Consider the following 12,851-nt stretch of genomic DNA (forward strand, 5'->3'; position numbering starts at 1 on the left):
AGACTCTCAATAATATTAATAATAATAATACAATGTGATCTACTGTCCCAGATTGAGGAACAGACAGTGAGCCTGTCTCAATAATTATACAGTGTGTGACCATCTGTCCCAGACCGAGGAAAAGACAGTGAGTCTGTCTCTAAATAATAATAATACAGTGTGGGATCTCTTGTCCCAGCCTGGGGAACAGTGAGCCAGACTCTCAATAATAATAATACAGTGTGATCTACTGTCCCAGCCTGAGGAACAGACAGTGAGTTTGTCTCTCAATAATAATACAGTGTTATCTCCTGTCCCAGCCTGGGGAACAGACAGTGAGCCTGTCTCTCAATAATAATAATACAGTGTGTGATCTCCTGTCCCAGACTGAGGAACAGACAGTGAGACTGTCTCTCAATAATTATAATAATACTGTGTGAGCTCCTGACCCAGCCTGGGGAACATACAGTGAGCCTGTCTCTCTAAAATAATAATTCAGTGTGGGATCTCCTGTCCAACTCTGAGGAACAGACAGTGAGCCTGTCTCTAAATAATAATAATACAGTGTGTGATCTCCTGTCCCAGCCTGAGGAACAGTGAGCCTGTCAATCAATAATAATACAGTATGTGATGTCCTGTCTGAGCTTGAGGAACAGAGAGTAAGCCTGTCTCTCAATAATAATAATACAGTGTGGGATCTCCTGTCCCAGCCTGGGGAACAGTGAGCCAGACTCTCAATAATCTTAATAATAATAATACAGTGTGATCTACTGTCCCAGCCTGAGGTACAGTGAGCCTGTCTCTCAATAATAATATAGTGTGTGACCATCTTCTGTGGTCTGTTTCAAATCCGCCCGCGATGAGACACCGAGGAGAAATGAAGAGCCCCAGTCGCGCTAGAAAATCACCCGGGAAAGAGACTTTCAATGTAGGAAAAAATAGTCGTTAGTAACAGACATAATATGTTTGTTTTGTTTTTTTAATCGCTGCGATGTGTGACTAAGCTCATACGACTAAGAGTTGCCCCCTTTGTCTAGATCTGGTAACCTGCTCGTCGCTGGTGGGCCAGATCGTGTCCCCCGTCACTACACTGGGGCATTAAGACCCACACAGAGCGCAGGGTGAGTGCCCCCTGCTGGCCCCACTGAGAGGTTGTATCCCACCTCCTCCGCTCTTTGCGAAAAGCAGTATCTTCAGGCCCTGACATCCCACCCCTGCCACTCTCTGCGTAAATAAGTATCGTCAGGCCCTGACATCCCACCCCCGCCACTGTCTACGTAAAGTAGTATCGTCAGGGCCTGACATCCCACTCCCGCCACTCTCTGTGTAAAGTAGTGTCATATGGCCCTGACACCAATCCCTCCACTCTCTGCATAAAGCAGTGTCTTATGGCCCTGAAACCCTTCCCTCCACTCTCTACATAAAGCAGTGTTGTCAAGCCCTGACATCCCTCCCCCACCACTCTCTGCGTAAAGCACTGCCGTATAACCCTGACACCCACTCCTCCACACTCTGCGTTAAGCTGTGTTGTCAGGCCCTGATATCCCACCCCCGCCACTCTCTGTGTAAAGCAGTGTCATATGGCCCTGACATCCCACCCCCACCACTCTCTGTGTAAAGCACTGCTGTATGGCCCTGACATCACACCGCCACCACTCTCTGCGGAAAGCACTGTCATATAGCCCTGACACCCACCCCTCCATTTTTTGCATAAAGCAGTGTCGTCAAGCCCTGCCACTCTCTGCGTAAAGAAGTGTCGTATGGCCCTGAAATCCCACCCCCACCACTAACTGTGTAAAGTAGTATCGTCAGGCCCTGACATCCCACCCCTGCCTCTCCCTGCGTAAAGAAGTGTCATATGGCCCTGACATCACACCCCCACCACTCTCTGTCGAAAGCACTGTCGTATAGCCCTGACATCCCACCCCTCCACTCTCTGCATAAAGCAGTGTCGTCAAGCTCTGACATCCCACCCCCACCACTCTCTGTGTAAAGCAGTGTCATATGGCCCTGACATCCTAGCCCCGCCACTCTCTGTGTAAAGCAGTGTCATATGGCCCTGACATCCCACCCCCACCACTCTCTGTGTAAAGCACTGTTGTATGGCCCTGACATCACACCCCCACCACTCTCTGCGGAAAGCACTGTCGTATAGCCTTGACACCCACCTCTCCACTCTCTGTGTAAAGCAGTGTCATCTAGCCCTGACATCCCACCCCCTCCACTCTCTGAATAAAGAAGTGTCGTATGGCCCTGACATCCCACCCCTCCACTCTCTGCGTAATACGGTATCGTCAGGCCTTGACATCCAACCCCCGCCACTCTCTGCGTAAAGCAGACACGTTACAGACATTTACAACAAAGACATATTATAAAATATTGACATATACTGTAGGCGGCTGGAGCATTATTGGGAGACAGACTCACTGTTCCTCAGGCTGTGACAGGAGATCACATACTGGGCTGCCAGATCAACTGAGTTCACTCCTCCCTCTCCCAGTAGGATTGGGACCCGTTGTGATTCTGGCAGGTGTGGGAACTCTGGGATTAGATTTCTGAATTTCGGGAAGAATGTTTCTCTAATCCCAGAGTATCTGTCACAGTGCAGTAGGAAGTGCACCTCTGTCTCTATTTCTCCCCGCTGGCAGTGGGAGCACAGCCTGTCCTCTCTGGGCAGCCAGGTCTGCCTGTGTCGCCCAGTTTCTATGGCCAGGTTGTGGTCACTGAGCCTGTACTTCGTCAGGGTCTGTTTCTGTTTGTTATTTTTTATTTTGGTCAAATATTCAGCTAGTGTGTATTGTCTGTTTAAGGTTCTGTAGCATTCCAGTTTATGTTGTGTTTGTGTGTGTGTGTCCCAGTGTGTGAGATATTGCTGTTTGATCTGTGCTGTGATGTGGTTGAGTCTGGGTTGTGGTGCTCTAGCAGTGCTGTCCTGAGGCTGGTTAGTGTCGGTGTCACTCACTGCGAGTGTGATCTCAGCAGAGTCTCTGTACTCTTGGGACACTTGACTCACCTGTCTCTCTCTTTCTCTCCCTGTGCTGTCCCTCTCCTGCCCCCTCTCTCCCTCCTCGGACTCCAGCTGGAGGAGGTCCAATCACCACCTCCTGTGAGACAGAAGAAAAATAAGGTGGGTAATGCTCTGATCCTCTCTTTACATCTGTCCAGTGTCCAGTCAGTATCCAGTCAGTGTGTCTGTATGAACCCCTCTCTCTCTCTCAGTGCAGTGTTCATGTACTGGAGTGTCCAGTCAGTGTGTCTGTATGAACCCCTCTCTCTCTCAGTGCAGTGTTCATGTACTGGAGTGTCCAGTCATGTGTCTGTATGAACCCCTCTCTCTCTCTCAGTGCAGTGTTCATGTCCTGGAGTGTCCAGTCCGACTCTTAACGTGACTCTCCTGTCTCTGCTTCAGAAGCACTGGTGCGTCTTTTTAAAGTCCCTGAGCTGCGTGTCGGTGGAGACAGATGATCAGGACGAGCTGATGGAGGCGGCGGAGACCGTGGGTCAGGAGAGGAAGAGCGAGGGAGAGGAGGAGCAGGATGCCGGGAAGGACAAGTAGAGGAAGAGGACGTGCAGGTGAGCAGACAGGGGGGCGCCGCCCGGTCATGTCTGTGATTCAAGGAGGAGTCTCCTCTTGCTGTTTGATGTCATGGTGACGTCTGTGTCTGTGTCCCTCACACCTGCAATAACAATATTCTTTCCAGGTTCCTTTCCTGGTTCTGTGCCAGCTAAGATCTGGACTGGACTGGACTGGACTGGAGTGGAGCTGAGGGACGCCAGACTGGACTGCACTGAAGCTGAGGGGCCCCAGACTGAACTGGACAGGAGCTGAGGGACACCAGACTGGACTGGACTGGAGCCTAGGGACACCAGACTGGACTGGACCGGAGCTGAGAGACACCAGACTGGACTGCACCGGAGCTGAGAGACACCAGACTGGACTGGACTGGAGCTGAGGGACCCCAGACTGTGCTGGACCTAAGCTGAGGGACCCCAGTCTGGACTGAAGCTGAGGGACCCCAGACTGTGCTGGACCGAAGCTGAGGGACACCAGACTGTGCTGGACCGAAGCTGAGGGAACCCAGTCTGGACTGCACTGGAGCTGAGGGGCCCCAGACTGGACTGGACTGAAGCTGAGGGGCCCCAAACTGGACTGGACTGAAGCTGAGGGACCCCAGACCCCAGTCTGGACTGAAGCTTGTAATTTTTGTTCTTTTGTTAAGCATCAATAAATTTTTTTTAAAAAAAATCTATTTAGCTTTTGGTTTTTTCCCTCCCCCCCCCCAAAGTTGCTGCTGGGAGAGGTGTGAGTGGGGCCAGCAGGGGGCGCTCTCACCCTGTGGTCTGTGTGAGTCCTGATGCCCCAGTATAGTGACGGGGGACACTGGACTGTAAACAGGCGCCGTCCTTCGGATGGGAGGTCAAACCAAGGTCCTGACTCTCTGTGCTCATTAACAATCCCGGGGTGTCTCTGGAGAAGAGTAGGGGTGTTACCCCAGTGTCCTGGCCTGATTCCCCCCCTGGTCTTGACCCATCATGGCCTCCTACTCACCCCCCTCTCTGAACTGGCTCCATCCCTCTGTTCCCTCTGCTGTGTGCTGAGCGGACTGGAGCATCATCCAGGTGGGGGCTGCACACTGGGGGGGCTGGAGGGGATCCCCCTGACCTGGGAAGAGCTCTGAGTGGAGAGTCCAGACGAATTAATTATTATTATTATTCGTGCTGCACTGGGCTTCAGTCCTGGCAGTGAGAGGGGGACTCTGTGATCAGTACAGATACTTATGACTGTATAATAATACACGATAGAAATGGAAAACAGGGTAGCGCTGTAGTCTCTTCGAAACGTTTTGAACTGTCAGAAGAAGTTTTCACAACCCGGACTCGTGAAGGTACAGGTCTTCTCCCATCGTCCGGAGCAAGGTGTATCGTGTCCTGGTGATTTCTCCCGTTTCGAACGGAGTTTAATGTCGCATTTCTACTTTATTAGAGAGAGGCACTGAACATCCTGTGATGGACTGGTGTCCTGTCCAGGGTGTGTGAGGGTGTGTGTGTCCTGTGATGGACTGGTGGATCACAATATTAATTCTCCTCCTTGATTCCCTCCTTCATCACCAGAGTGAAAGCGGGACACGGCAGTAAAAGCTCAGCCCTGCGGGTGGTAGTCCTCTCGGCCACACGGGGGTGCTGTGGCTCCACGGGGGGCGTTATGTTCAAGTCCCGCTGGGAATCGCACCGACGCGGGAGTTCGTGAACGTCCCAGACACCAAGAAAACGAGAGAGAAAAAAGGTCGTTTTCGGGGTTCAAGAAGCAACCCCGAGATTCAGGGAGTTTCCCCGCTGAGCTTACTCTGCCGAAAACACGCAGGTTTTATTTTTTTCCCGTGCCCCCCCCTCACACAGGCCGTTTCTGTAGCGTGAAGTTGTGTTTTTTTGCGTGGCGGTCGGTGAAGGGCGAAATTGTATTTATTTTTTTCCCACGGTTTGAAACAGAAACAGCCGGGTGGTGTTGTAGAGAGGTCGACGTGCCCGGTTTTCCTTGTCTGCGAAGCCCGTTTTTTTTTTTGGGGGTGGGGGGGGGTCGTGAGGTCCCACGCAGCGCTCGGAAAAGAAAATGACGTTTCTTTTCCCCGCAGGACAGGGGGGGAACCTGTGTTTTTTGGACGTGGCGTGGCCCGAAATTTCCGCCCTTGGGCGCTAGAGGGGGGTGGAGTTTGGTCTTTCTTTGATTTGGGGGTCGGCGGGGGGGTCTAATTTCACTGAACCAAACCCCACGGAAACCCGTGTTGGACGTGGGGGTGCTGAATGCGCCCTCGACGTGATTTTGTCTTTAAATTCAAGTGCAGCTTTTGTAAGCCTTGGGCCGGAAACAGCTGGACCCGTTTCCCCTGCCTGTCCGAGGTGGCGACTACCGGGGTCGTACAGGGACACCCGGCTGGCCGCCGAGAGTTGGGAAAAATAAAATGTCAGCAAAAAAAACAGCAACCGTGAAAAATGTCGGCCATTATTGTTTCGCGGCCGAGCCGTGAGCGCGTTTGGGGCGACGTCACGGGGGCGTCACAATGAGCCGCCTGACGTCACAGAGCGGGGGCGGCGCCGGAGCCCCATGAGCTCAGAGGAGTGAAGAGAGAAGAGGAGGAGGAAAGCGCTATATAGTCCTTTCTAAACACGTGTTTCTTCCAATAAAGTTACTTCGACTTAGATCGTTAGTTTCAGCTTCAGAAACGCTCTTCAGAATCCCCGTGAAATCGGTAAGTCAGTCAAAAGTGAGAAATAACAAAATAAGTGGAGAAATAAGTTGTTTTTTTTACCGTTACTCAACTCTTATGGGTGTGATCGTGCTGTAAAAAGATATTGAGAGGAGGTGCACCTCTACTCAGAGAGTGGTGGGGGTGGGGAACAAGCTGCCCAGCCCTGTGGTTGAAGCCGATACCCTGGCTTCTCTCCAGACACAGCTGGGTGAGCTCCTCCAGTCAGGACAGGAGGCTCTTCTGTACACAGAGGGTGGCGGGGGTGTGGAACAAAGCTGATAACCTGGCTCCTCTCCAGACACAGCTGGGTGAGCTCCTCCTGTCAGGACAGGAGGCTCTACTGTACACAGAGGGTGGTGGGGGTGGGGAACAAGCCGCCCAGCCCTGTGGTTGAAGCCGATACCCTGGCTTCTCTCCAGCCACAGCTGGGTGAGGTCCTCCAGTCAGGACAGGAGGCTCTTCTATACACAGAGGGGGGCGGGGGTGGGGAACAAGCCGCCCAGCTGTGTGGCTCCGCCCCCTCCCCTCCCCTCTGTGACTCTGCTTGTCTCGGCAGGACGATGGACCGACAGAGATGCCGCACGGCCGTGCGCGGTCGCAGCAGGACCCGAGCCCGGCGAGGCGTCGTAAGTCCACCCCTCCCGCCCGCCGTCCAGCGTCCAGCGTCCAGCCCTCCTCCGACTGACCTCTCCGCCCCCAGCAGCGCTCGCTGTATTATAATAATAATAATAATAAACTTCACTGATAGAGCACCTTTCACACACATAGCAGCGCAAAGCGCTTGACAGACCAGGTCTCACGGTAACACCTCCAGACGAGGAGAGACACTTCCAGTGGTGATCTTGACTGAGGACATGCCTCGGCTCAAGAGACAGGGTCGCGGGTCCATTATGGCCTTCTGAGAGCACAGATTGCCTCTGGACGTCCCAGACTCTTACTGGACACACTGTAGAGACTCACCTGTCCAGACTCTCACTGGACACACTGTACACACTCACCTGTCCACACTCTCACTGGACACACTGTACACACTCACCTGTCCAGACTCTCACTGGACAGACTGTAGAGACTCACCTGTCCACACTCTCACTGGACACACTGTAGAGACTGCCCAAGGCCTCTAGTCTCGACACGACTGGGCTGGGCTATGTGGTCAGAGCTGTCTTGGAGATGAGCAGTTTGGCGTCTTCACAGGTCACACCGGTCAGGCCGAACCCGGACTGGCAGTGGGAGAGATCCCGGCCCAAGTCCCGGTGCTTTTCCGTAAGTCTGACCCGGTCGCCTTCCGCGAGACTGGACCGGCCGCCCTGTGGTGGGCCCGGTGCCCCACATCTACCCTACAGCTCCCCACACTGACCCCTAAACTCCCGATACCCTACAGCTCCCCACACTGACCCCTAAACTCCCGATACCCTACAGCTCCCCCCACTGACCCCTAAACTCCCGATACCCTACAGCTCCCCCCACTGACCCCTAAACTCCCGATACCCTACAGCTCCCCACACTGAACCCTAAACTCCCGATACCCTACAGCTCCCCACACTGACCCCTAAACTCCCGATACCCTACAGCTCCCCACACTGACCCCTAAACTCCCGATACCCTACAGCTCTCCACACTGACCCCTAAACTCCCGATACCCTACAGCTCCCCACACTGACCCCTAAACTCCCGATACCCTACAGCTCCACACACTGACCCCTAAACTCCCGATACCCTACAACTCCACACACTGACCCCTAAACTCCCGATACCCTACAGCTCCCCACACTGACCCCTAAACTCCCGATACCCTACAGCTCCCCCCACTGACCCCTAAACTCCCGATACCCTACAGCTGCTCACACTGACCCCTAAACTCCCAATACCCTACAGCTCCCCACACTGACCCCTAAACTCTCGATACCCTACAGCTCCCCACACTGACCCCTAAACTCCCGATACCCTACAGCTCCCCCCACTGACCCCTAAACTCCCGATACCCTACAGCTCCCCACACTGACCCCTAAACCCCCGATACCCTACAGCTCCCCACACTGACCCCTAAACTCCCGATACCCTACAGCTCCCCACACTGACCCCTAAACTCCCGATACCCTACAGCTGCTCACACTGACCCCTAAACTCCCGATACCCTACAGCTCCCCACACTGACCCCTAAACTCCCGATACTCTACAGCTCCCTACACTGACCCCTAAACTCCCGATACCCTACAGCTCCCCACACTGACCCCTAAACTCCCGATACCCTACAGCTGCTCACACTGACCCCTAAACTCCCGATACCCTACAGCTCCCCACACTGACCCCTAAACTCCCGATACCCTACAGCTCCCCACACTGACCCCTAAACTCCCGATACCCTACAGCTCCACACTCTGACCCCTAAACTCCCGATACCCTACAGCTCCCCACACTGACCCCTAAACTCCCGATACCCTACAGCTCTCCACACTGACCCCTAAACTCCCGATACCCTACAGCTCCACACTCTGACCCCTAAACTCCCGATACCCTACAGCTCCCCACACTGACCCCTAAACTCCCGATACCCTACAGCTGCTCACACTGACCCCTAAACTCCCGATACCCTACAGCTCCCCACACTGACCCCTAAACTCCCGATACCCTACAGCTCCACACTCTGACCCCTAAACTCCCGATACCCTACAGCTCCCCACACTGACCCCTAAACTCCCGATACCCTACAGCTCTCCACACTGACCCCTAAACTCCCGATACCCTACAGCTCCACACTCTGACCCCTAAACTCCCGATACCCTACAGCTCCCCACACTGACCCCTAAACTCCCGATACCCTACAGCTCCCCACTCTGACCCCCACAGTCCTGATGGCCGAGAGGTCTCTGCTTGCTGTAGTGATTGAGTGAGCTCTGTGGACCTGACCTCTGTCTTGTGTCCTCGTTTCCAGCGTCTTCTAGTGGTCCGGCATTTCACACGACCTGAAGGTGAGATCTGGGGAGGAGACAGAGCACCCCCTAACACCCCTGAGCTGGGTTACAGGGTAAGACAGCTTCTTACTGTTGGACACACCTGTCCACACTCTTACTGGACACACTGGACACACTCGCCTGTCCAGACACTTACTGGATACACTGGACACACTCACCTGTCCGGACTCTTACTGGACACACTGTACAGACTCACCTGTCCACACTCACCTGTCCAGACTCTTACTGGACACACTCTCACTGGACACACTGTCCACACTCACCTGCCAACACTCTCACTGGACACACTGTACACACTCACCTGTCCAGACTCTCACTGGACACACTGGACACACTCACCTGTCCAAACTCTCACTGGACACACTGTACACACTCACCTGTCCACACTCTCACTGGACACACTGTACACACTCACCTGTCCAGACTCTTACTGGACACACTGTACACACTCACCTGTCCACACTCTCATTGGACACACTGTACACACTCACCTGTCCAGGCGTAGTCTCTGCTCCTCATCCCCCCTGCGTTGTGTCTCCCCCTCTCCCCGCTGGACAGAATCCTGTGGTGTCTTCCTGTTTCCCCGAGCTCGTCCAGAAGCTGGAGAGGGTGGCCGAGCTGCAGCTGGAGCTCCCGGGGTCGCCCTGCTCGTCCCGCTCAGGCTCGCCCGGCTCGTTCCGCTCGGTGTCCCCCCCCTCCTCGCCCGAGAGCCCCTCCGCTCCCCGCCCCCGGCCCCCCCCTCCAGCCCCCTCAGGCCCCTGCCCGCCCCGCCCCGCCGCCCCCCCTTCCTCGCCGCCATGCCCCTCGAGCCCCCCCTGCTGCCCGGGGCGGTGCCCCTGCCCCTGCCCCCGCCCGTCCTGCCCCCCATCGCCCGCCCGGCCCCGCCAGGCCCCGCCTGGGGCTCCCCGGTGCGGAGGGCAAGGAGAGAGGCTGAGATGTCTGACGAGGCAAGTGGGGCAAAGTCCGTCTGTCCATCTGACCTTCTGTCCGTCTGTCCGTCCATCTGTCCGTCTATCCTTCAGTCCATCTGTCCCTCTGTCCATCTGTCCTTTTCTCTGTCCTGTCCTTCTGTCCTTTTCTCTGTCCTTCTGTCTTTCTGTTCTTTTCTGTGTCCATCTGTCTTTCTGTCCTTTTCTGTCTTTCTATCCATCACTCTATCTATCCTTTTCTCTGTCCATCTGTCCTTCTGTCCATCTGTCTTTCTGTCCTTTTCTCTGTCTTTTTGTCCATCTGTACTTCTCTCTTTCTGTCTTTCTGTCCTTCTGTCTGAGTCTCTCTTTTTCTCTGTGTCTGTCCCTCTCTCCCTGTCTCTCTCCCTGTGTCTTTCCATGTCTCCCTGCTCTCTGTCTATCCTGCGTTGTCCCAGCTGGGTCTCTCTCCCTGTGTCTCTCCGTGTGTCTCCCTGCCTGTCTCTCTGTCTGTCCTGCGTTGTCCCAGCTGGGTCTCCCTCCCTCCTCTCTCTCCGTGTGTCTCCCTGCTCTCTGTCTGTCCTGCGTTGTCCCAGCTGGGTCTCTCTCCCTGTGTCTCTCCGTGTGTCTCCCTGTCTGTCTCTCTGTCTGTCCTGCGTTGTCCCAGCTGGGCCTGTCTCCTCTGCTCTCTGACTTCAGCTCTGTTCGCCGATGTCCCGCCAGCCCGTCTCTCTCTAAGCCTGTCTCTTGACTTGCAGGAGGAAGAGGAGGTGGAGACAGCTCTTCCGGCAGGAGAGAGGAAGGAGGTCAGTGCTGGTCCCACCCTGCCCCCTGTCCTGTCTGTGGTGGAGTTTTGCCGTCTTGTCTGTCCCTGGGTCTCAGTGTCTCTTTCAGCCCTGTCTGTCAGTGTCTCTCTCGGCCTGCTGTCTGCCTGTCCCTGCCTCTCTGTCTCTCTCTATTTCAGCCCTGACTGTCAGTGTCTCTCTCCTCCTCCTCTCTGTCCTCAGTGTGTCTCTCTCCTCCTCCTCTCTGTCCTGTGGTGTCCAGTGGGTCAGTATTAGTGGGCTACACCCAGGCTCACTCACTGCGAGTGTGATCTCAGCAGAGTCTCTGTGCTCTTGGGACACTTGACTCACCTGTCTCTCTCTTTCTCTCCCTGTGCTGTCCCTCTCCTGCCCCCTCTCTCCCTCCTCGGACTCCAGCTGGAGGAGGTCCAATCACCACCTCCTGTGAGACAGAAGAAAAAGAAGGTGGGTAATGCTCTGATCCTCTCTTTACTCCTGTCCAGTGTCCAGTCAGTGTGTCTGTATGAACCCCTCTCTCTCTCAGTGCAGTGTTCATGTACTGGAGTGTCCAGTCAGTGTGTGTGTATGAACCCCTCTCTCTCTCAGTGCAGTGTTCATGTCCTGGAGTGTCCAGTCAGTGTGTCTGTATGAACCCCTCTCTCTCTCAGTGCAGTGTTCATGTCCTGGAGTGTCCAGTCAGTGTGTCTGTATGAACCCCTCTCTCTCTCAGTGCAGTGTTCATGTACTGGAGTGTCCAGTCCGACTCTTAACGTGACTCTCCTGTCTCTGCTTCAGAAGCGCCGATGCGTCTTTTTGATGTCCCTGCGCTGCGTGTCGTTGGAGACAGAAGATCAAGACGAGCCGATGGAGGTGGCGGAGCCTGTAGCTCAGGAGAGAAAGAGCGAGGGAGAGGAGGAGCAGGCTGCCGGGAAGGACAAGAAGAGGAAGAGGAGGAGCAGGTGAGCAGACAGGGGGGCGCCGCCCGGTCATGTCTGTGATTCAAGGAGGAGTCTCCTCTTGCTGTTTGATGTCATGGTGACGTCTGTGTCTATGTCCCTCACACCTGCAATAACAATATTCTTTCCAGGTTCCTTTCCTGGTTCTGTGCCTGCTAACATCTGGACTGGACTGGACTGGACTGGACTGGACTGGAGCTGAGGGACACCAGACGACTGGACTGGAGCCTCGGGACACCAGACTGGACTGGACCGGAGCTGAGAGGCACTAGACTGGACTGGAGCTGAGGTACACCAGACTGTGCTGGACCGAAGCTGAGGGACCCCAGTCTGGACTGAAGCTGAGTGACCCCAGACTGTGCTGGACCGAAGCTGAGGGACCCCAGTCTGTGCTGGACCGAAGCTGAGGGACCCCAGTCTGTGCTGGACTGAAGCTGAGAGACCCCAGACTGTGCTGGTCTGAAGCTGAGGGACCCCAGACTGGACTGCACTGGAGCTGAGGGACACCAGACTGGACTGGACTGGAGCTGAGGGGCCCCAGACTGGACTAGACTGGAGCTGAGAGGCCCCAGACTGGACTGGACCAAAGCTGAGGGACCTCAGGCTGTGCTGTACCGAAGCTGAGGGACCCCAGACTGTGCTGGACCGAAGCTGAGGGACCCCAGTCTGTGCTGGACCGAAGCTGAGGGACCCCAGACTGGACCGAAGCTGAGGGACCCCAGTCTGTGCTGGACCGAAGCTGAGGGACCCCAGACTGTGCTGGACCGATGCTGAGGGACCCCAGTCTGGACTGAAGCTGAGGGACCCCAGACTGCACTGGACTGAAGCTGAGGGCCCCCAGACTGGACTGATGACCTTTTGTTAAGCATCAATAATTTTTTTTAAAAAAAAATCTGTTTAGCTTTTGGTTTTTTCCCTGCCCCCCCCCCCCCCCAAAGTTGCTGCTGGGAGAGGTGTGAGTGGGGCCAGCAGGGGGCGCTCTCACCCTGCGGTCTGTGTGGGTCCT

General features: G+C 55.0%; 1 long non-coding RNA gene across 1 annotated transcript; it reads left to right on the forward strand.

The window, feature by feature from the left end:
- Positions 1-11,742: 11,742 nt before the first annotated feature.
- On the forward strand, positions 11,743-12,640 carry LOC148638147 (uncharacterized). The gene is made up of 2 exons (XR_015931103.1): positions 11,743-11,848; positions 11,977-12,640. It is a non-coding gene; the product is annotated as an uncharacterized LOC148638147 (long non-coding RNA).
- Positions 12,641-12,851: the final 211 nt, after the last annotated feature.

The sequence above is a fragment of the Lepisosteus platostomus genome (assembly GCF_059453375.1).
Source record: "Lepisosteus platostomus isolate fLepPlt1 chromosome 5 unlocalized genomic scaffold, fLepPlt1.hap1 SUPER_5_unloc_3, whole genome shotgun sequence".
Classification (NCBI taxonomy): Eukaryota; Metazoa; Chordata; class Actinopteri; order Semionotiformes; family Lepisosteidae; genus Lepisosteus; species Lepisosteus platostomus.